The 22918-nt window shown below is 34.0% G+C and overlaps 1 pseudogene; it reads left to right on the top strand.

Moving 5' to 3' along the window:
* The first annotated feature begins 18633 nt into the window (after positions 1 to 18633).
* On the top strand, positions 18634 to 20209 carry LOC130830160 (trifunctional enzyme subunit beta, mitochondrial-like; annotated as a pseudogene).
* The last annotated feature ends 2709 nt before the right edge of the window (positions 20210 to 22918 follow it).

The raw sequence follows: 22918 nt of genomic DNA, 5'->3' as shown, positions 1-22918 counted from the left end.
GTCACCACTTGGAAAAATAATAAGATAAAGATCTGAGCACACAAGATGAGCTGAAAGCCATGTGATTTAGCTAATACAGTCTTCATAGGGATATCCAATGATCTATCAGTTTGATTAGCACTCATTCCTTTTTTTTCCTCCTGATGCTCCTTATTTTCTAATATTTGGAGAAATGCTGCATTTCCTTCAAATTTACTATTTTATCCTGTGCTTTCTAACAGTTGTTTGTAAAATATTTGTTGTTCTACATATTCTCATTTACTTAGTTTTGCTGCTTATGTAATTTTTACACTTCTTTTATCACTTTTACTCAATGCAGGTACATTCATATACATTATATATTACTACCTACTTTTCTGTAACCACTAATTATGATACATAATATTGGTGTTTGGCTTTATAGCTATATTTCCCAATTATTTAGTATGTTTATTACTGGTTTTATAACAATATTTACTGATTCCAGCATTTTTAAAGCTTCAGGGTACATAGAATACTACCACTTTTCCAGAATTTATAAGTTCCTAATGGATTAAATTATACAATTTATTGTATTCCACAAAGAGTCGTTTCACCACCACCAATAAACCATTAAACCACTTGAAGATCACATTCCATACATGATCTTAAAATAACAAAAATCCCATATAACATTGATATAGATCAAATGCACCAGAATTTCTTATTCTCAGACATTTAAAATAATTTTTAAATATGCTTTCTCATTAGACCTTCCTCCACTGTTAATCTGATCCATTGAGTTCTCACAAACCATCAAAAACCAACTGGGATACTTTTTGCCACCATATTTTAAACTTGTAAGTATAAAAGTTCACTTATTGCTATAAACTCATGCATCTAATACAGTAGCCACTAGTCACATATGGCTACTGAACATGTAAAATACTAATTCTACATATTGCTCTTTAGAAAAATTAATTGAAGGGTCTAAAAAATCACTATTCTCTTTTGCTTTGCATCTGTTAGTAGCAATGGTTCTAAATATTTTTGGATTATAGACTCCTTTGAGAAAAAAAGTGTTTATGAATATGCACAGAATGTTGTACACAACATTTGGGTTTCAGAGACCTTCTGCAGCCAAAGAGTGGATCAAGTTAAGAACATCTATGATGAAAGTTATTTTGTTATGTTATCACATATTATCACTCCATTCTGTATGAAAGCCTGGACAAAGAAAGTCAAGACAGCAGGACAATGAGTAGACTTCAGATAGATGTTCCAAGTTGGGTAATCAATAGTTTCATGTAGAGTGTCTCAATTAGATGCCATGAGATTGGGTTGATGCAACAGCAACAGGAGCCTAAGATCTTGCATAAGGGTTGGACATTGACAGTGGGAGCCTTCAGGCACAATGAAAGTTCAGAATTTAACCACGAAGTTTCAAGTGATAAGATTTTTTATAAAAGCTTTCTATTCAGGGATGAGAGGTTAAAGGAATTTGTTCTAGCCTCCCCTGGATAAAGCATAACAAGGATTTTAGTGCCCTGGCTAGGCTGGCTGTGTTCAGGTTTAGTCTACAGCGCCTATGGGGGAAACTCAAAGTGACTGTACTGACACAGCAGAAGAGGAGAATCAGCTGAAAATGTATTTCCCAGAAAAACAGTTGGGTATGGAGTTCAGAATTTAGCATATTATCTAAAGCAGCTAAACCTGGTGATTGCAGTGTTTCTCAAGACCCCAAGTGATTATCCCAACTCCACACTCCCGTCACCTAAGACCTTCAGAATATTATTAAACTCTATAACAATCACAGTTTACTTAGTAGTATAGCCATATGTTAAGTGTACAGCATCTGTAGTTGACTTGCCTAGGTTCATATTACAATTCAATCAGCTATTAGCTTTTGTGACTCTAGACCTTATCTTCTGGACTCTATTTACAAAGCTATAAAACAGGACTGAAAAGAATTCCCAACCCATAGGGAAACTGTAAGGTTAAATGAGAATATACGTAAAGCAATTAGAGTAATGCCTGACACGTAGTACATGTTCATTTAATCAGTCATGTATATTACATTTTGCTCAGTGGATTAATTTCATTCTAAATCTTTGAAATGCAAAAACTCTCAATTCTCAGATATTTGCACGTGCTACCTAATGCATTGTTAGACCCTCATGACTTGGGGATCTGACTGCTGAGGCACATAAGTCTCAGATGACAGAGGAGCTAAGACCGCTAAATTATCATCCCACATTGATGACAGCTTAAACGTTCTACATGTCATCCGGGTGATTCTTCATCATGCACAGACTATATATTCTGTAAAACTTCAAAAATTTAAAACATGTTTGAATGGAAAAATACATAAGAGCATGAGAATACACAGGTAATCTCATCATTCTGGGTTCGCAGCTCATACTTGGTGACAGTTCCACAGTAGCCTCTTGTAGAGAGTGTCATGAGAAATTTTCTTAAAATTTTGTAACTAGAACACTGGCTCCACCATAAGAAAAAGAAAAAAAAAAAAGAACTTTCTGAAGTGATCCCCATGACCCTCAATGTGCAATAAATTATAAAAATTACTCTTTTCCATAGAACCCCCAAATATAACAAGCTCTGAAGGGAATATTTTTTGGTAACACTATGCCTGCCATCGTTATGTTTTCCCAATCTTCATTTCCCAGGGTGCATATTATGGAGCATAAGATTAGACAATTGGGTGCCCAGCTATAATGCATCCTCTGTTGGGTTCATTATCAATCAGCATTAATTAAATTTCAACAAATAATCATAATTCCAATTAGAGTAATGATAAAACACATTCTGAAGAAAAGATATTTGTTATCTTCCTGTCTCTCAGGAAGGCTATTACCTCGTGAGATATATGAATAGATTTAAACTAGTCACATCAGCAATATTTTAAACACAAACATCATAGCATTTCATTTCCGGGAAAAATTAAAGACCAAATTTAATCTGTCTTTTTTTTTTTCAATTATTTTTTTAAGGAAAATTGAATTCTAAGTTGAAATCTTGTCTTGCTGTTTCCTTTTGCGCTTATGTCTGACCTGAAAACTAATATTTATATTTTGCCCAATTTTCTCAATTCTATTTATGTTCTTTAGCATTTTTCTCTGTTTGTAGAGAAATCACCCATTTGGAATGTCAATTATTACGTTTTTTTCCTTCTTTTTAAATGTCCATCTTGGTTCATTTTTATGTATGATTTCTTTGTCAACTAATTTATGATATCCTGACAGGAAAAAAATGTTTTACATGATTTTAGCCACAACATCTATAAAGGTACTAAAGGTACAAGATACTTTATAATGATTTAGTTAAATATTTCTGGCAAGACTTAGTTATAAATATATGAAATGCTTTGATTTTCTTCTAATAAAATTAACACTAAACACTAAATATTTTCTACATTAGCCCTGCATTGCTGTTAGCAGATTTATTTCACTTGTCATGTGAGTTATACTTATTTAAGAGGCTGGTGTGTTTCAGAGAAAATACAAATTTTGCACCATTTTCCTTTAAATGGAAAATAAAACTGGCACATGAATCTTATGAAAGGGCGATAGTTCTTGGAGATTCACAAAAATTTCCAGTAATAACTGTAGTAAGTAATAACGTAATGATCTACTGTAAGAAGGATTTTAAAATTTGAAAATTTCCAAGTATAGGAAAATAACACAAGATTATGCTCACGTTCACCAACTGAACAGAGCGCTGAACTTTCCGGAAGCCTAAGGCACAAGCACAATTTTGTCCTTCCACAGTCTGGTGTATGTAGTGTTTTTTGTCTGGGTGTGTTTGTATTCGGCTGTTGTACCTGCACACTTGCACCTCCTCACGGACTTGTGGGTGGCATATAGGAGGAGGGAAGTAAAACCTTTCTTTACCAGAAGGTTGGTATTTTGGGGCCTAAAGCAAGTAGGCCATGTGTTTCTCTGTGAGAATACACATTCCTTAGAACCATTACAGATTTACTTTTCTGAAGATACATTTAACCTGCATTTGAGAAACCGTAAGAAAAAAATACATCATCCACTTTGACTTGCTGCTTTAGTGCTCTACTCACCAATAGTGCATAACCCAAATCCAAAAGACCACCATAGAGCCATTCAATCAATGAAGGCAAGAATCGTATCTGTTTTCCTCACCACCGTATCCCCAGCCTGTAGCAGGGCACTTAAATGGCATTTAATAAACCTTTTACCTATATAGTAAAAAAGCAAAACACTGAATGAATGGAAGACCTTATTTTGATAAAATTATAACAGCTTTTCTTGTATGATAAAATAATAATAATATGGATGTGAGTATAAAGTGTCATTTAGCAGAAATATTCCTCACATCACTCAGATTTCTGCAAATTTATAAATGGGAAATGGGAGCTTTGGGACTTAAGTGCCTCACAGATTTTGTGTTCAAATTTCTGCAATGGAATCAAGAAAGCATCAGCTCTTTAAAACTGTCTGGTTTTAAAAATCTTCATGTGCAAAAAGGAGACTCAACTAATTCCCCTCAGAAAGCTGCTAATAGGATTAAAGTATATAATACAGGGTTTATAAAAGCCATGTAAAGGCAGATATACCTTTATCCCCCATCTTACAGTCCACCTTAATATCTTAAAGAAATGTCCGGAATTTAAAATAGTCAAAAAAATAACTGGCAAAATTTATTTTCAAATACAATTAGAAAAAAAAAAAAACACCCTGAAATCGCCTTTAGAACATTATTTAGTCTGTGTGTGTAGATAGGTAATGTTACCAGCTATAAAAATACATCTCTTTCTGTTAGAAGATATGGAAATAGACATATTCTGCATTTTCTTGTTCAAAAATGACTTCCTGTATTTAACTCCTCTTATTGGTTATTTATTGACATAGAGCACAAGTGAGCAGTCATTCTACTCAAAACAACAACAACAACAACAACAACAACAATAATAATAATTTGAAGACAAAAATCTGTTCATGCCTGGTTTTTCCTGCTGCTTGAAAAGTCAAAATGAAAAAAAAAAAGTCCCTTTATTCAGGACCTTTCCTCAGGAAAATGCTTATGTTTTTCCTTCATACTGTGAATGTGATGATGGAAATAGTTCAATCTCTCCTTAAGTTTTCAATCAGTTGGTTTGCCTTAGTAAAATTCAAATTAGTAAGAGCCTTTACTTTTGCTAATTGTATTTCTTTTGGCACTTTAACATTATCTCTATTACACTCCAAAAAATTCAATTATCGTCCTACGAATTGCTTTTCCAAAGAATATCTAGTGCCTAATGCCCAAATCCACTCCAATATTAATTCATGTCTGATTTAAAAATGGAGAGATTACCTTCCTGGTTTGGATGTTTTTGAACAGTAACTATAACACAACCCTTCCACTTAATTCCTTTTTTTTTAGTCCAGATAGTGACTATTACCTGATGGCCACATTTTGAGACTCTCCTTTTTGAACTACAATTGTCACCATAAGACTACATGAATACTTAAACTTTTGTAGGTCAATGAAATTATAACTCCAAATGTGCACAAACGCCTTCAATATCTCTTGCCTACCTCCCTTTTTTTTTTTTTTTTTTCTTAGTCAGTACATCTTTCTTTGAGACTTACTTTACAGAAGGAGTTCTGTGACAAACTTCAGCATTTTCCTGACACCAAAGTGGTGGAAATGAATGGACAAACTGTACTTGAAGGCAGCATTTCTCAGTGCTTTGTAGAATTGTAAATTTCCTAGGAAATATTAAAGGTGACTCCAAGAGGGTGTGGAGAAAAGGGAACTCTCCTGCACTGCTGGTGGGAATGTAAGTTGGTACAGCCACTATGGAAAACAATTTGGAGGTTCCTTAAAAAACTACAAATAGAACTACCATATGATCCAGTCATCCCACTCCTGGGCATATACCCAAAGAAAACCATAATCCCAAAAGAAACTTGTACCATAATGTTTATTGCAGCACTATTTACAATAGCCAGGACATGGAAGCAACCTAAATGCCCATCAACAAATGAATGGATACAGAAGATGTGGCATATATATACAATGGAATATTACTCAGCTATAAAAAGGGATGAGATGGAGCTATATGTAATGAGGTGGATAGAACTACAATCTGTCATACAGAGTGAAGTAAGTCAGAAAGAGAAGGACAAATATTGTATGCTAACTCACATATACGGAATCTAAAAATGGTACTGATGAACTCAGTGACAAGAACAAGGACGCAGATACAGAGAATGGACTGGAGAACTCGAGGTATGGGAGGGGGCGGGGGGTGAAGGGGAAACTGAGAAGAAGCGAGAGAGTAGCACAGACATATATATACTACCAACTGTAAAATAGTCAGTGGGAAGTTGTTGTATAACAAAGGGAGTCCAACTCGAGGATGGAAGATGCCTTAGAGGACTGGGGCAGGGAGGGTGGGGGGGACTCGAGGGGGGGGCGTCAAGGAAGGGAGGGAATATGGGGATATGTGTATAAAAACAGTTGATTGAACCTGATGTACCCCCCAAAAAATAAAAATAAAAAAATAAAAAAGGTGACTCCAAAAAAAAAAAATACAGTGGTTACTTCCTGCATATATTCTGTTAACTTCATAACAGACAGTTCAGGAAGCTACATAGTCTAGAAAAATGGTAGACGATAAGATAGATGGAATCTGGGACCTTGGATGTCTTTGTGGAGCAGAGGCACCTACTTGCTGGTTTTCTCATGACACTTATGTGAAACAGAGGTAAATTTCAACCTTGTTTGGTCTGCTACATGTGAGTGTCTTTACTACTGTTGCTTAAGGCGTTATGAAGTGTGCTTTCTAATACTGGAAGCTGAAACATTCCAGGTATAGAATTTTCATCTCTAATTCCAGCTCCCAACTCCTGCATTATAGTCTTTGTAGCTCTAATGCCACTTCCTCTTTCTTAACCTGAAAAGTTCCCTCTCCAAGCTCAATTATTATTACATCCTGTGAGAAAACTTCCCCAATTCATTCGACAGTTTTACACAATCCACACAACTCACTGAGGATCACTTATTTGATAAAGAATTCTATGATAAAATATGATTTTAAGAGACACAGTCTCAGAAAGCTTGAGAAGAGTGACCTTATTTTACTTTTTAAATTTTTTCCTTAATTGTATTTATTTATTCATTTAATGTTTTATTGGAGTATAGTTGATTTACGATATTGTGTTAGTTTCTGCTGTACAGCAAAGTAAGTTATACATACACATATATCTACTCTTTTTTAGATTCTATTCCCATATAGGTCATTATACAGTATTGACTAGTATTCCCTGTGCTATTCAGTAGGTTCTTAGTAGTTAGACTTATGTTTAACTCTTTAACTTTGTTATTGTGACACTTACATAATATAAACTACAATATCCTGTATAAATTAAATACAACCCAATTTACCTGAAGAAAGATAGGCCAAACAAAATGAAAAACATATTTGCATCAAGTCTCTCAGTGTTGGGGTATTTAGGCTCATAAGGCTATCTCATAAAGAAAGAATTGGAATGAAAAGACATAAATAATAATTCTAAGTTAAGACAGAATTGCATCTGTGCCCAGAGTGTAAGCGTTTGTTTTCAAGCCAAGAGCTCATATGTCCTCTGCATCATTCAGCATCTCTACTTAAAAATGGGTAAGTTTAACTCATCACTGGGAGTTTTAAGAATGACTTATGCTTTAAAAAAATCAGTTCTTAAGAAAATTGCTCTTTAAATTCTGTTCCTTGTTTGAAATCAGCAATTGCCAACCATATATATATATATATCTCATGTAATCAACAGTAGACACCTATTGATTTTAAATATACATAGATAGATATACACATACATAGCATATATACATATGTGGTGTTTTAAAGGAGTGTGAAGAAAATATTTAAAGGTATGAATGCTATTTCAAACTTTATTTGGTAATTTCCAATCAAAAAGCTTTCCAAGGTTACATTATAAGATGAAAGAAAAGAAAGAAAGAAAGAAAGAAAGAAAGAAAGAAAGAAAGAGAAAGAAAGAAAAGAAAGAAATTACTTCAACCAGTCCTGAACAAAGGCAGATCTGTATCCATCTAAAAGTCTGACATATCACATAACAGCCTCAACTGGAAAAGTAAGAGAACATTATAGAGAAAAAAATAATAATCTTTTGTGGCAGAACGAAAAGAAAAGATAGGGAATTTCTTGAACCAACTTGGGATATGGATAGACCTGGCATAGAAACTTAGGTAGTTCAAAGCACTATCAAAGAGTCTTTCATTAGTGTTAAGACTACAGGCAAAACTTGGGTTAGTGTATAGTGCTCTATACAAAAAGGAAGAAAACTGGTATTGGACAGAGAGTGAAAAATTAATCAACATTTTAAAATTTTACAATGTGTGATTAAAAAAAAAAGATTTAGTTTTGAGTAACCTATGGAGGGTCCAAGAGACTAACAAGTTTACGTACCATCTTCTAAACTATTTGAGGCCTCCTATTTAGGACTGAGCAAAAGAGAAGGTCTTTAGTCATTTGACGTATGATTAAATAATTGAAAACAGTTAACATTATAGAGTGCTCCCTTTGTGACAAGCATTTTATTAATTGCACTATCTCTAATTTCTCAAACCTAAAAAGTAATAATTATCCTCAGTTTTACAGATAAATCAACTGTCCTAGAAAGATTAATTACCTTGTTCAAGGTCATAATGGCTGTCAAGGTTGGAGGTTGGTCTACTTCTAAACACTGCACTCTTAAGCCCTTTTGTATATTACCACCTGTGCTGACACAGGGTAACATGCATTATGTGGGGCTAACATTTGATGATCTTCATGTACGCTGATATTCTTAAAGGCATCCTTCCAAAGACTGAGGATTTTAGTCCTATATACAATGAAGCACTGATTAAAATCTAAATAAATTCTGCTGGACTCCACAATTTAGTCTTGTTTCAAATTAAGTAAATTAAAATAAAATTCTATCAAATATAAATTGTGTAGAAAAAACAGTATCGCTTCATTTTCTAAACAGGCTGAAAAATTAAAATAGGCTTGAAAGTCCACATTTGCAAATCCCATCTAAAACACCTTTATGTGAATTCCTCACACTTTACACATTATTATATAAGCGCTGTCAAGACTATAGCAATTTTTTTAAGGTGGAAATAAAATTGTAGACCTTGAAAAGAAGGATTTTATTACCCATCCATAAAATTCAAGTTTACAAGAGAGTTGGAATATATGCTATGGTAACCTGATCATGCATAAAAGAGGTGATACACTCAGTGGCTCACATTACTTTAATTAAAAACCTGCTTAGGGTCACTTCAGGTTGGGGAAAAGAACAGTAACAGAAGTCACAAGGGAAGATTTGTATCCTTGATATTACCACTAACAGGAATCCTGCATAATATAAAGACTGGTTTATTTCTGTGTCAGAAAGTAATCAATATAAACTAAATGTGAGATGTACAATGCTTTTATTAGAGGGAGGGAACTGTATTATCCATTCATAAAATTCCTTTCAGGGCTGACTCACTAGTTTCCAATCACTTCCACAAACTCGTGAACTTTTATCTAAAAGTAATCAACGCATGCAGTAATAGAAATTATTTTACCTCAAAACACATGGGAGGCATCCTCTAATGAAAATTATATTTTAAAAATTATTAGAGAAAGATACCATAGACATATTCCTGGGGGGGGGGGGGCAGGTGTTAACTAAGAGGGTTAAGTTGGGAGCATCTCTGTAAATGAACAGAATGTTATGCTTTAAAGTGAGAACCAGACCAAATGGAGGAGGAAAAGGAAAGTGCAAATAGATTTGACTAGTGAAACAGAATCATAAAAATTAGAAAATTTAGATTTTATCCAGATCCACTGATAGTCAAAACACCTTACACTGGGAGGTAATTTTTCACAACCCATTCATTAATTTTACTTCTTATAACAGCCCTCACAATTCTTCTAACTCTTATAACAGCCCACAGAGTCGCAAAAGGCAGATAATATCATCCCCTTTTTACAATGTGGAAACAAGCCCCAAGAGCTCAGATGGCTCCCTCACCCTTAATGCAAAGTTACATATAGATAGAGGAAATTATAATTGAAGTCAAGTATCCTTTCCAAATAATAAACCATCTCATCAACATAGTCTAATGTCAAAAAGCAAAAGAATTAATATTGGAAAATAAAAAATTAATCAACCTTTTTTACCTCATGATGAGTAATAATAAGGCCCAAGAAACTAACAAGAAATACTCCTCATCTCTGCTAATATTACAAATGGAATATATATAAATACGATATTTAATATTGGTTATAATAATGGGTTACGTTTTAATAGACTATTACAACAATCTTTCAGTTGTCCATGTAAGCTATTGTGGTTTAAGATGAGAACAATTTCCTGACTTGCTTACAATTTGAAAAGAATAGACAATCCTGCACTGGAAATAATTATTTTCCTGTATTTAAGTCAACTCTAATTTCAATGAACACTTATTTCATGTGTGGTGACACCTCACCACATGACAGGAACTATACAAAGAACTTGGACAAAAAGATAATTCAACAATTACTACTCTCATTAAGTAATAGTCTGTTGAATCTAAATTACCTATACACCAGTTCATTAATATATTTATGACAAGTTAACAAACCATAGAAAATGCAACATTGAAGATGTTCAATGCAAACACTGGAGATGGTTATTTCTAAAAATAATTTTCAATTACGTCACCATTTCTAGTCATAAAATGTATCTCATTCTATTTTCTTTCTTCCTAGATTTCACCTCAAAGTCAGTAAGGTTGATTAATCTTTCATTTGTGAGCATTAACTCTATTCATTCTCTTTGACATTAGATAAGACAGAATATTATGCAGAAAAGGAGTGGAAATAACACCTACAATTACTTTCCTTCTCAAGTATTAACATACATGGAAATTTTGGAGGCTTTGCTTATAAAGCTAACTGGACTTACTCTAAGAAATGTGACATTTACTGTTCAAAATGCAAAAAGTTATACATGTTTCTGAAAAGTTTAAAAACTGTTATAATTATAATGCAACTTATTTCATCCTTTTGCATCCTTTAATGCAAATATACTTTTCTTGGTCAAGAGTCTATGGACAGAAAAATTGTGAATTATTCTTAAAACTTAGCCTTGTTATTTGGCAGGAAATTAAGCCTAAACACAAGATAGTATGACCAAAATCACCAGATGTTTTCATAGAATGCAGATATTGTGCTAATGAATTCCATGCTCATGGAAAATTCCACCTCATTTTACAAGGTTCAAAATCTGTTCCCTCAAGGAATGGAAATATTATTAGGGCCGCTGACTAACAGGCAGAACATAGCCCCACACGATGAAACAATTTGTTCAATTTTTTTTTCTTGGAAATACCATTCCTTGTCAATAGTAGGTTCTACAATGTCCCGTGTTTCTTAATTTTTTTGTTCATATTTTTTAAAATTGAAAAAGATAAGGAAAGGCACCAAGAGGTAAACAAGCCATTCATATCATACATATCCCTACTACCCAGAATTAACTACCAATGATATCTTAGCATATTTGTTGTTAGTATTTTTTTAAGAAAAATCATTTCATTATTTTTTTACTAGGAGTCACACTCGCTGTAAAGAATTGAAAAACTTTTTTGTCAAGAAATAAAAACTATAGCAAAATGTTTTAAAATACTCAAAATCTTCATGGAGAAATAACTAGAATTGATATTAGGGGAACTTCATTTCAAACATCTTTCAAAGCATACATATGGATGAATGAGTGGGTGACAAATGATATCTTTATGAATATTGAGTCATTACAAATATTATTTTGTAAATTATTAAATTTAATTTCAACAGTATAACAAAAGAATGAAACTGAAGACAGTGATGAATTTCTAATTTTTTATCAAAAAAGATATAATTTCTTTAAATTTTCTTTTGGTTTAAGAAAAGACATTATGAAAAATATTAAGAAATAAGGTCATTAGCTTTTTTTAAAACTACACGTTGGGACTTCTCTGGTGGTAAACTGGTTAAGAACCTGCCTATCAATGCAGGGGACACAGGTTGGATCCCTGGTTCTGGGAAGATCCCACATGCCGCTGAGCAACTAAGCCTGTGCACCACGACTACTGAGCCTGTGCTCTAGAGCTCGCAAGCCACAGCTATTGAGTCCACGTGCCACAACTACCAAAGCTCACACACTCTAGGGCCTGCCTGCTGCAACTACTGAGTCTGAGTGCTGCAACAACTGAAGCCCACGCTCCTAGAGTCCGTGCTCCACAGCAAGAGAAGCCATCGTAATGAGAAGCCCGCGCACTGCAATGAAGAGTAGCCCCTGTTCACCACATCTAGAGAAAGACCACACACAGCAATGAAGACCCAACACAGCCAAAACAAAACCTACATGTTAAAGGTATGATTCTGTAAGATTCCTTGCTGTAATATATGATATTAGCAGTTTCATATGTACCAATCTCGCCTCTTACTTCCAAATTTTTAAATGTGAATATGCTTAAACTTACCTTCTCTAGGCTTTAACGTTGTCATTTCCATGAAAATATTACCTTTAGTTGCTAAGTTTTAGTTTTATATTTAAATAGATGTGAAGCTTAACATTATTTTCCCCCATGGTCTTTCCTTTCTGCATTCTTTATTTTAATGCAAACATTCATTGGCTTGATTTTACTGTCAGGATGATTTTGTACACACATACACACATCGCTACCTATCTATATGAGTATAAATATATAATAACTTTAAAAACAAATAAACAAAACAAGACAAATAAAACAACTTTAAAACTCCAAGTGCTCACAAAGGGAATGTATTAAAATTGTACTCTCAACTAATTCAAATTCTGTAAATGCCCTTTAACTAGGTAACTTCCAAATAATTTAATTAAAGGGAATTCTATGTTGACAAGATATTTCTAACCTTAATTTCCAATGTTTATTTAAAAATTAGTTAAGGAAGTGAGCTATTTTTAAGAACCGTCTGAATACCTAACACTGCATTGATGCTGGAACTTTGTTTATAATCTTCAACTCCTCTGAACTTATAGACCTCATGCAATTAACTTGCTGTATTAAAATGAATTGTATTGAAATCAGAGATTCACATTCTAATAGATGTACTAATTTGCATGGTGGAAAGATAAAAAAAAAGCAAGCCTAGAGAAATGAACATTGGAATTTCTCACACACACACACATCCACACACACACACACACACACACACACACACACACACAGAGTCTCCTGCATTTGTCACAGTTCATCCAAGCAGTTTGCCACCAGGACAGATAGCTTTCTTAAACTCATCCAGCAGTAACCTAACACAAGAACAGGTAACAGAGCCTGCCCCAGTGAGAACCTATGCCCTTCCATTGATTTAACTTATCTGGAAGGGCTGATTATGGCAGTTCAATGCTCATACATTGGACCCCAGATTACCATGTTAAGGAAGGAATAAATTAGCTGTGACTTGGTGGGATCCTCATTTAAATTTCACATGCTCTGATCTGAAAATTGTGTATTCTGATTCAAAGGGTGTTATAGTTTTGACAAGCTATACAACACTCTCAGCTACTCGCCCAGCAACGTGATAGTCATGTTAAAAGCTCAGGATGAAATAACACATCTGACAAAATGGATAACCTGTGACAAAACAGCTCATTGGGAAATGTCATATTGTGCTTATGAATCACCTATTATCAGACGTGCTTAGTACCCAGGAGGCTGGTGGTATCACCAGAAGAACATTCCTAACCAAGAATAATTAGATTTCTCTGAAAGCAGCTTTCAGGATAAGCTTTCAGACTGTCACAATTAAAAGCAAAAGCTTCCTATCAGATACAATAGCATCACAAAATTGGCTCTTTCAAAGTCAATAATCATGTAAATATCATACAGAAGTAAGAGGTTTGAGAAGTTTTCCAGATAATTGAGAAACATGGATTTTTATCTATCCTTGGAATGATGACAATAAATAATTGAAACCCCATATTCTGATCACTCAGAAACAGGATAACGGAGTGGGGAAGCACAACAGTTCATGGCTTCTCCTCACTGTAGGTTCCCAAAGGAGAGAGAGCATTGGTCTCCTGACAGGGCAGAAGGCAAAACCCACAAATCCAGCCTCACTTAATCCGTCTTCAAGATATCGATAAGGGAGATTGCTACCACTCACAATCATAATTTAGGGATGTGTGCTTAGCCACAGAGAAGCAAAGGTATGCACCAAAACCTCCAAGGTCATGAGAGATATAAAGAACTAGGTCTTTGGATAGTGCTGTAAAGAACTTCGTGAAGCGATGATTCACACACACACACACACACACGTACAAGCCTGATTTAATGTCCAATATTTCGTACAATTAATCAGGCAACTATTTAAAATTTGGTCAAAATATTAAGCATATTTCAAATGACAGGCAGAATTGCCATTTCATGTGTGTTTTAATGCAGTTGGATTAAAAGGAAAAAAAGGTGAATGTATTAATATTACTCAACTGTTAATGTTAGCTTTATTATAAAGCAATCTGTAGTAAAAGCGATCTAGAAAATCTGTTACTGATTATCTTTTAGAATGGTCCCCTATTCCCTATAGACTTGGCCAGCAGAAATATTTAGAATAGAGCATTTGAAATTTTCACCAATTATTTCTAAATACCTAACTTTTCAAAAGAACAATAAAAGACAGTCAAGATTAATTTAAATATTAACTTCATGTGAATTCAAGGATGCAAAAATCTGCAGTGGAGTTTTTATGGAAGATTTGTCTCCTAGTAAGAAATCCATTAAGGCTTGTGAGATTTGTCTGTTTTTTTAAATGGCATCTTAAAAGCAAATTTAAAACTTTTAATTTTTATCCAAATATAAGTACTTGCCAAAGATGAATAGTTGGTTAAGAAGTTATTTATTCATATTTGAAAATACTTTTCTGACAAAAGCTATTAAATTCAATTACCATAAATTCAATACTCTATCATTTATGCTGGAGGATATGTTATAATGCTAACAGTCAGCCTCCCATGTACTCATCTTTCCTGCCTTAAAAAATATATTTAGGTTCAAGAGCACTTCTGTTAGCTTTAGAAATAAGTAATCATTCAAGAAGAGACTGACAATAGACCTCGTGGTTTACAGAAAAGGCTCTTACATGCCAATTCAGTGAATTCTTCCGTTAAATTTTTTTTTTTTCAGATTTGTAAATGTGCATGTTGAACACACATTTGAACACACATGGAAACTTGGTAACTGCATCAATATAAGAGTCAGTATGTTTTATACCTCTCAATTTGGTATAATTTACTGACCAAGACACGCTAAAAAGGTTTTCACTTACTTTGCTCAACATTTCCATTTTGATACACTACCCCTTTCTTTCCCTTAAAAATATCTCAGAAGCAAAAGGTCATCTTGAGTAAATCAAGATTTATCCTTTTCTGGTCATACTATTTCACAGTGCAGATTTCTAACTTACAGGCAAATGCAATCGAATCAACTAGACATGGCCATCTGGAGTTTGAAACCACCAAATAACGGAATAACTGTTAAATGTATTAGTCTAGCTCTCTGAGTGGCATTTTTCCCTTGTGTCATCATGCTAAGTACTGAGGGATGTATCCAACCCACAATTTGAGACATCTAACCCTGAAGGCAAGAAGGAGATAGAAAGCAAATGAAGTTTAAAATACAGAAAATTGATTAGAAATAGAATTGAATTAACACCTAGAAATTAGATTGCTTACTTAATTATTTCATTTAGTTTTCATTTTCCATCAATTATTTTGCAATCTTTTGTAATAAATGAAGCCAAATCTTAGGTAGAAAAAGTTTTCCTTTTCATAAAATTAGCTCATTTCACGAACTAGAAATGTGAAAATATCTAGTTAACTATTAACTTTTTTTAGGCAAAATGGTCGCAGTTTGAAGAAGACCCAGTTAAATAGAAATGTTTTTCTAATAACTTTGAATTTCTTCAGTTTACAATATAAAGAAAATACCAAATGATCTAAAAAGAATGTTTCTGAGGCAAAAGCATTTTTAAAAAATCAATATCAACTGAGATGTAAAATGCTATTACAAATGCTACTATAGTTCAGGCTCTTGGAACTTATGTATTTAAATATGTTTTTGTACTGAAGGTATTAAAAAGAATGTTTTCAATATGTATAACCAGAGATAAACATACACATATGTGATGTTAGGGAAACAATAGAAATAGTAAGCAATATGGTAGAATTATTACACACACATGCCCACAGTTAAACAGTTCAAGAATAAGGGTAGAGTATTATATCAAAATTACTGCCACTGGATGGTCTATGTTTATTAGCAGGCAATGCATCATCTGACATCAGACAGAAACAATTTTTTGGTATCTAATCATAAAACATGGATATCAAAACTTTTCCTTACTGAGGATCAACATTATGAATTGAAAATATAAAGAGGCAAAGGTAGGGAGTTGCTCTTAAGCCTACTGTATGCATGTCTTGCCTATACACCCAACCATAAGTTAGAGTAGAGTTGGCCCAGAAGACTCATGACTTAATCAAGTAAGCACATATCACTTCCATGATCTCTGCAACAAGGACAAAATGCAACGTCAGCCCCCAAATGCCTTCCTTCTTCAGGCAACCATAAGGGCCTGGAACTCCATTATTCATTTAGTCCACTAGGTTAGAGTTGCTATTCAGTAATTCCCTATTAAATACAAAAATCCTAGAAGATAGCAATCCAAGCTACCACCAGTGACAATACAGGCGTAATGACTGAATTAGATTTATTTCCCACTTAATTCTGGTTTATTTTAAATTATTATTTCTACATGCATTTCTATTCCTCTAGTCACTACACAAAAAAGGAGACTGCTTTGTATTCTGTAATTTCTATAAGATAACATAATAAAAATCATCTACCAGCATACTTCGACAAAATACTTAGTAGGAACTCAAATATATTTTTAATTGAGTAGCACATTCCCAAGCAATATCCAGCAATAAAGGTTAATTGTCTTATATTGGCCTATATATTCTCTCTAAATAACTACAAAATGCCAGCACAAAACATCATAACAAATATTATTTGTAAAATTTAAATGTCATCTTTCTTGACAATTTTTCCCAAAGTTATATTTGGTAATGCTTAAGTTTAACTATGAAAGAAGAAACCGTGGCAGAATATTTTTAAGTAAATACTTGCTAATTAGTTCAACAAAATTATAATTTTTTTACTCTAACTAGAAGATTTTTAAGAGTTTGATTTCTATTTAAACATGTATCTTAGGAGAATGCCAATACTTAAGAGGATAGGGTCACAAAATCATTCACATAGAACCATTTTTAAACAATCAAAACATCAAACTTTGGAGCTGGTTCATTTCTAGAAGCCTCTGCCTTTAAAAAAAAATTAACTAAGTCCAGGATTAGGATAGGACATTGTGAAAGAATCCCATACCCCTGCAAAACAAAGCAAACAATTCCTGTTTATTCTATGGATACATAAAATATTATGTTTGCAGTGGAAGGTAATTCACTAGCTTTCTTAAACTAGTTCTGAAATATTTCTCTCAATGAAATTAACAACTTTGATATTTTAAGAGCAATAATTTATGACAAGCTCTCTATTGTGTTAATAGCTATGTTGATGCACCTCATGTTTGTGAAAACCTAAATTTGAACCACAAAATTTTCCATCTTTAAGCCATTAATTGCCATTCAGAACATCTCAGAGATATGTAAGTGGAAGTAGACCTAAATGAGATGTTCCAGTGGCAGTAAAGCATGCGGATAACTTGGTACCAAGAACAATATGATAAGAAATGATTTTTTAAAGAAACTTGAATAAAGATGACATGGAAAACCTCTTATTCATTGAAACTATTTATTCTGGCAAATGTCCATACAAAATAAGTTACACGGTAACACTAAAAATAAGAACAGAAACATAAGAAATGTTAAAAATAGGTAATTTATCCATCATTTATAAAAATAAATGGAAGAACTGAGAAAGTGCTTCCACACCAGCAGTGAGAAAAATAACACAGAGAATAAAAGATCTAAGGTTTGGTTTTTTTTTTTGCTTGGATTGATATGGCTTTTACAAATATTCATATTTAATTATTAAAAGGGCTATCAACACAAAAACATGGGGAGAAGCGTTTGTACTAGTGATACTCTTCAAAAGTATTAGCATTATCAGTTATTTCCCAAATTTTAAAATATTAGTAAAATAAAACTATATTAAATTTTGTGGTATACAGACATGCAAACACACGTAAACTCGATGAATCAGTTCTTCAAAATGAACTTTGATGAATTTATATACCAGAAGCAAAAAGAAATGCTAATAATAAATGATGTGTCCAACAGCCTTACTGATAACTTTTTGGTACGGAGACTAGAATGATATCATTTTGTAGGAAAAGCCTGTGATGAATATTGAAATTCCTGCAAAGGTGGCTAGTGTCTCATCAGATCTCTTGATCCAACAGGGAACTAGGATATCAGTGGAATTTGCACCTAAAGTGTTCTACATGGCTAATGGTTACAGCTGCTACAGCCCAGGCAATTTTGTTTTCAAGGAAACAGAGATGATGGTTAAAGAATAATCCTATCACGTCCAGACCTTGCCTGCAGCAGGAGTCTCAGCAGACGTGGACTGAGGTTTCAGAATGACTTCCCTCTTGACTTACACTATTAAAAATCTTCCCAGTACATCCAAATGGGCCCTCAGATTTTCTGTAAGACCTCTGAGCTGTTCCTCTCAGCTACGAGCTGCCACAGCTGCCCAGACTAAATCGAAGAAAACCTTAGCCAAACCCAAATTAAGGAATATCGTGGTGGTGGATGGTGTGCGCACTCCATTTTTGCTATCAGGCACTTCATATAAAGACCTGATGCCACATGACTTGGCGAGAACAGCACTTTCAGGTTTGTTGCATCAGACCAGCGTCCCAAAGGATGTTGTTGATTATGTCATCTTTGGGACCATTATGCAGGAAGTGAAAACAAGCAATGTGGCTAGAGAGGCTGCCCTCGGAGCTGGCTTCTCTGACAAGACTCCTGCTCACACTGTCACCATGGCTTGCATCTCTTCCAACCAAGCCATGACCACAGCTGTCGGCTTAATTGCTTCTGGCCAGTGTGATGTGGTCGTGGCAGGTGGTGTAGAGTTAATGTCCGACATCCCTATTCGCCATTCAAGGAAAATGAGGAAGATGATGCTGGATCTCAACAAGGCCAAGACTCTGGGTCAGCAACTATCGTTAATCTCTAAATTCAGATTGAATTTCCTATCACCTGAGGTTCCTGCAGTGGCCGAGTTCTCCACCAATGAGACCATGGGCCACTTTGCAGACCGACTGGCTGCCGCCTTTGCTGTTTCTCAGCTGGAACAGGATGAGTACTCTCTGCGCTCACACAGCCTGGCCAGAAAGGCACAGGATGAAGGACTCCTTTCTGATATTGTGCCCTTCAAAGTACCAGGAAGAGATATAGTTACTCAAGATAATGGCATTTGTCCCTATCTGGAGCAGATGGCCAAACTGAAGCCCGCATTCATCAAGCCCTATGGCACAGTGACAGCTGCAAATTCTTCTTTCCTGACCAATGGTGCATCTTCAGTGCTGATTATGGAAGAGGAAAAAGCTCTGGCCATGGGTTATAAGCCGAAGGCATATTTGAGGGATTTTACATATGTCTCAGGATCCAAAAGATCAGCTTTTACTTAGACCAACATACGCTACTCCAAAAGTTATAGAAAAGGCAGGATTGACGCTAAATGATATTGATGCTTTTGAATTCCATGAAGCTTTCTCAGGTCAGATTTTGGCTAATTTCAAAGCCATGGATTCTGATTGGTTTCCACAAAACTACATGGGTAGAAAAGCCAAGGTTGCATTGCATCCTTTGGAGAAATTTAACGTCTGGGGTGGATCACTGTCCCTGGGGCACCCGTTTGGAGCCACTGGCTGTCGGTTGGTCATGGCAGCTGCCAACAGATTACGGAAGGAAGGAGGCCAGTATGGTTTAGTTGCTGCCTGTGCAGCTGGAGGGCAGGGCCATGCTATGATAGTGGAAGCTTATCCAAAATAATAGATCAAGAGGAGGTGACCTGGAGTTTCTGTGCAACACTTCCCCTAGGCAATGCCATTTCAATGCACTACTCAATGACATCTATGTTCCTAGCTCCTCTTAGGAAAACAAAATTTGTGGCCTCTGTTAAATACTTTGCAATTAAGCCTTTTCAGTGTTCTGAGCTTTCCAATAATCATGGCTTACTACTCTTTCAGGGATTTTTAATTACCAGAATCTCTCACAGTGATAAGTTTAAGCAATTGTGTTTGGTCTCTGTTTTCATTAAAGACTGAATGAGTGGTTGCAATTTTGGAAAGAAGTTAACTGGGATTTGGAATCGTCTTTGTAACATTTGCAAATTATAACTCATTCCTATTTGTGACCTAAAGATAAATGTTTTCTATAAAATACAAACCAATGTGCCTAAGTTAACTTTACTATGGAAAGATAATTCAGAATCTAAATGTCACTGAAAATTTACAGTAAATATTTAGATATATAAATACCATGTTGGTTAACCTTAATAAAGTAGAGAAATATTAGGGAAAAAAAAAAAAAGAAGAATACTATCTGTGGTACTTCAACTTTGCATTTTATATTTGGAAATACAGTGGAATGTACCATGCTATGATCTATTTGTGTCCCCCCAAAATTCATCATTGAATCCTAACCCCCAAAGATGATGGTATAAGGAGTTGCATCTTTTGGTTGTGCTTAGGTTATGAGGGTGGAGTCCTCATAAATAGAATTAGTGCCCTTATAAGAGTCCTCAGAGAGATCTTTTGCCACTTACATCATGTAAGAACACAGTGAGAAGGCACCTGCCAGGAATTAAGAAGAGGGCTCCCACCAGAAGGTGACTATGCTGGTGCCTTGATCTTGGACTTTCAGCCTCCAAGACTGTGAACAAAAAATTTCCATTGTTCATGATCCTCAAAAAAAAGTCTATTATTCTCTAGATTTTAAGAGAACGTGGAAAGAAAAATTATTTTCCTTTATTTACCCTTGAAAATACATATTCCCCAATGTGAGGCAGTCCAGATAATTAAAAATTGGCACTCAACATCTTATTTTTAACCTTGGTGTTTTACAAATGCTATGTTAAAATACTATTCTAATGAATGTTATGCTTCAGAGTTACATGATATACTGTGCTTTCCAAGGGGTGGTATAATTCGAATGACACCTTAGTAATTTAAATTATTTTTATTGTTTTATCCTCGGAAATCACTAAGCATCTGTGAGGTTTGTGATCTATTAGAATGGAAACAAACTTAAAAGCAGCAGATCTTACAAAGCATTGTTTAGATTACATTTTAGGACTAATGTAAATTAGTAATGTACATTAAAGAAAGTATGTTTAAACCAAGAAATAATGTAGCAATTCTATATTTTAGGTATAATTTGGACAATTTGAATTTAGCTCCAAATATTGACATTATCAATATTATTTTAAATTATGCTAAATGAAGGAATGTGTAGTTTTGTTGGAGACTCAGAAATAGTCTAATGCAATTTACTTAATTTTTGTCACAAAAGAATATACCCTAATTTAATTTTAAAGATTATGACACACTATAATAATGTGAATCCCAGTGGCATGGAACAGGGACTGAATTAACATGTTTTTTAATTGAACCTGTATATCAATTTGCATCAGACCTAAAAATGCACCAGAGCTTCTAATAGGTTTCAATGCTGGATCTAGTATGTACAGTCTTTCAAATTTCACACAGACAATATTTCATAATTTTAATCATAATTTAAATGAACCCTAGCAAAGCGTTGAATCTCTCTGGATGGCACCTTAAAAATGATCACCAATAGCTTCTATAAAATGTAATTTATAGTTTATTATCTATTGAAACTCTGTATTCTAAAGAGTTAAACACACTATTCATGATATTTATAAAGTATCTCATTATTTTTCATTGGCATATAATGACAGTGAGTATTATTCATAAATATGCAGAAGCATGTAATGGGCTTTATTTCTGGTTTTTAAATTTTCATTTTGTTTTTTGTTTTATAAATTTTCTTTTCCCTGCTACTTTTATATTGTTGTATCATGGTTTCATATTATTTTTAGTAGATTTCAATATGAAATCTATTATGAAGCATTTTCCTCTCTTTCTATATACATATAAACTCACCCATACCATCCCACACAAGTATACATATATCATACATACACATGGCACATAGACATAAGTATCATATCTGTATATGTGTATCATATGTACGTATAATATATATTATACAAATACAAGAAAGTATTGAGAGCCAAATGTTACAACATTTGTCATACTAAAACTTTCACTAACTTCAAAATACATGAAACTTTCCATGAGGTACATTAGATTGAGTAGAATATTTTGGATCCTTCTAATAAGTATTTTTATAAAAATAAAAAATCTAAAGGTTGAATATTTTGAAGTAAAGATTCCATTTTAGGATCAATCACTGACACAATTTTATAGAAATGTACATTTCTTTCCTGCATCTTATACCTAGGTAATTAGCATTCATATAGACACTACCCATATAGTAGTAAGAAGGTGGAAGACAGTGACCAAACTGGAGTGAAATTCATAAATATTAATAGCCTTCTTATATGAAAAATGGATAAAATTATTTGTATACTATGATTCCAACTGTGTAAAACCAGGACATAGTAAAAAAAAATCATGGAAAAAAAATCAAAGCAACAGTGGTAATAACTGTATGTTTTCAAAGATATTAATACTATATATTTTGGAATGACAAGCTCTTCGGGGTAAAGTCTTGGTTGGTTTTTCTTCTTATTGTACACAAGGAATTAAATAAGTTAGATTTGCTTGAAGCTATTCTAACGTGTAGTGGAGTTT

This window comes from Hippopotamus amphibius, chromosome 10 (assembly GCF_030028045.1).
Source record: "Hippopotamus amphibius kiboko isolate mHipAmp2 chromosome 10, mHipAmp2.hap2, whole genome shotgun sequence".
Taxonomy (NCBI): Eukaryota; Metazoa; Chordata; class Mammalia; order Artiodactyla; family Hippopotamidae; genus Hippopotamus; species Hippopotamus amphibius.
Note: the sequence above shows the minus strand (reverse complement) of the source record. Positions and strands in the feature narration are given on the sequence as shown.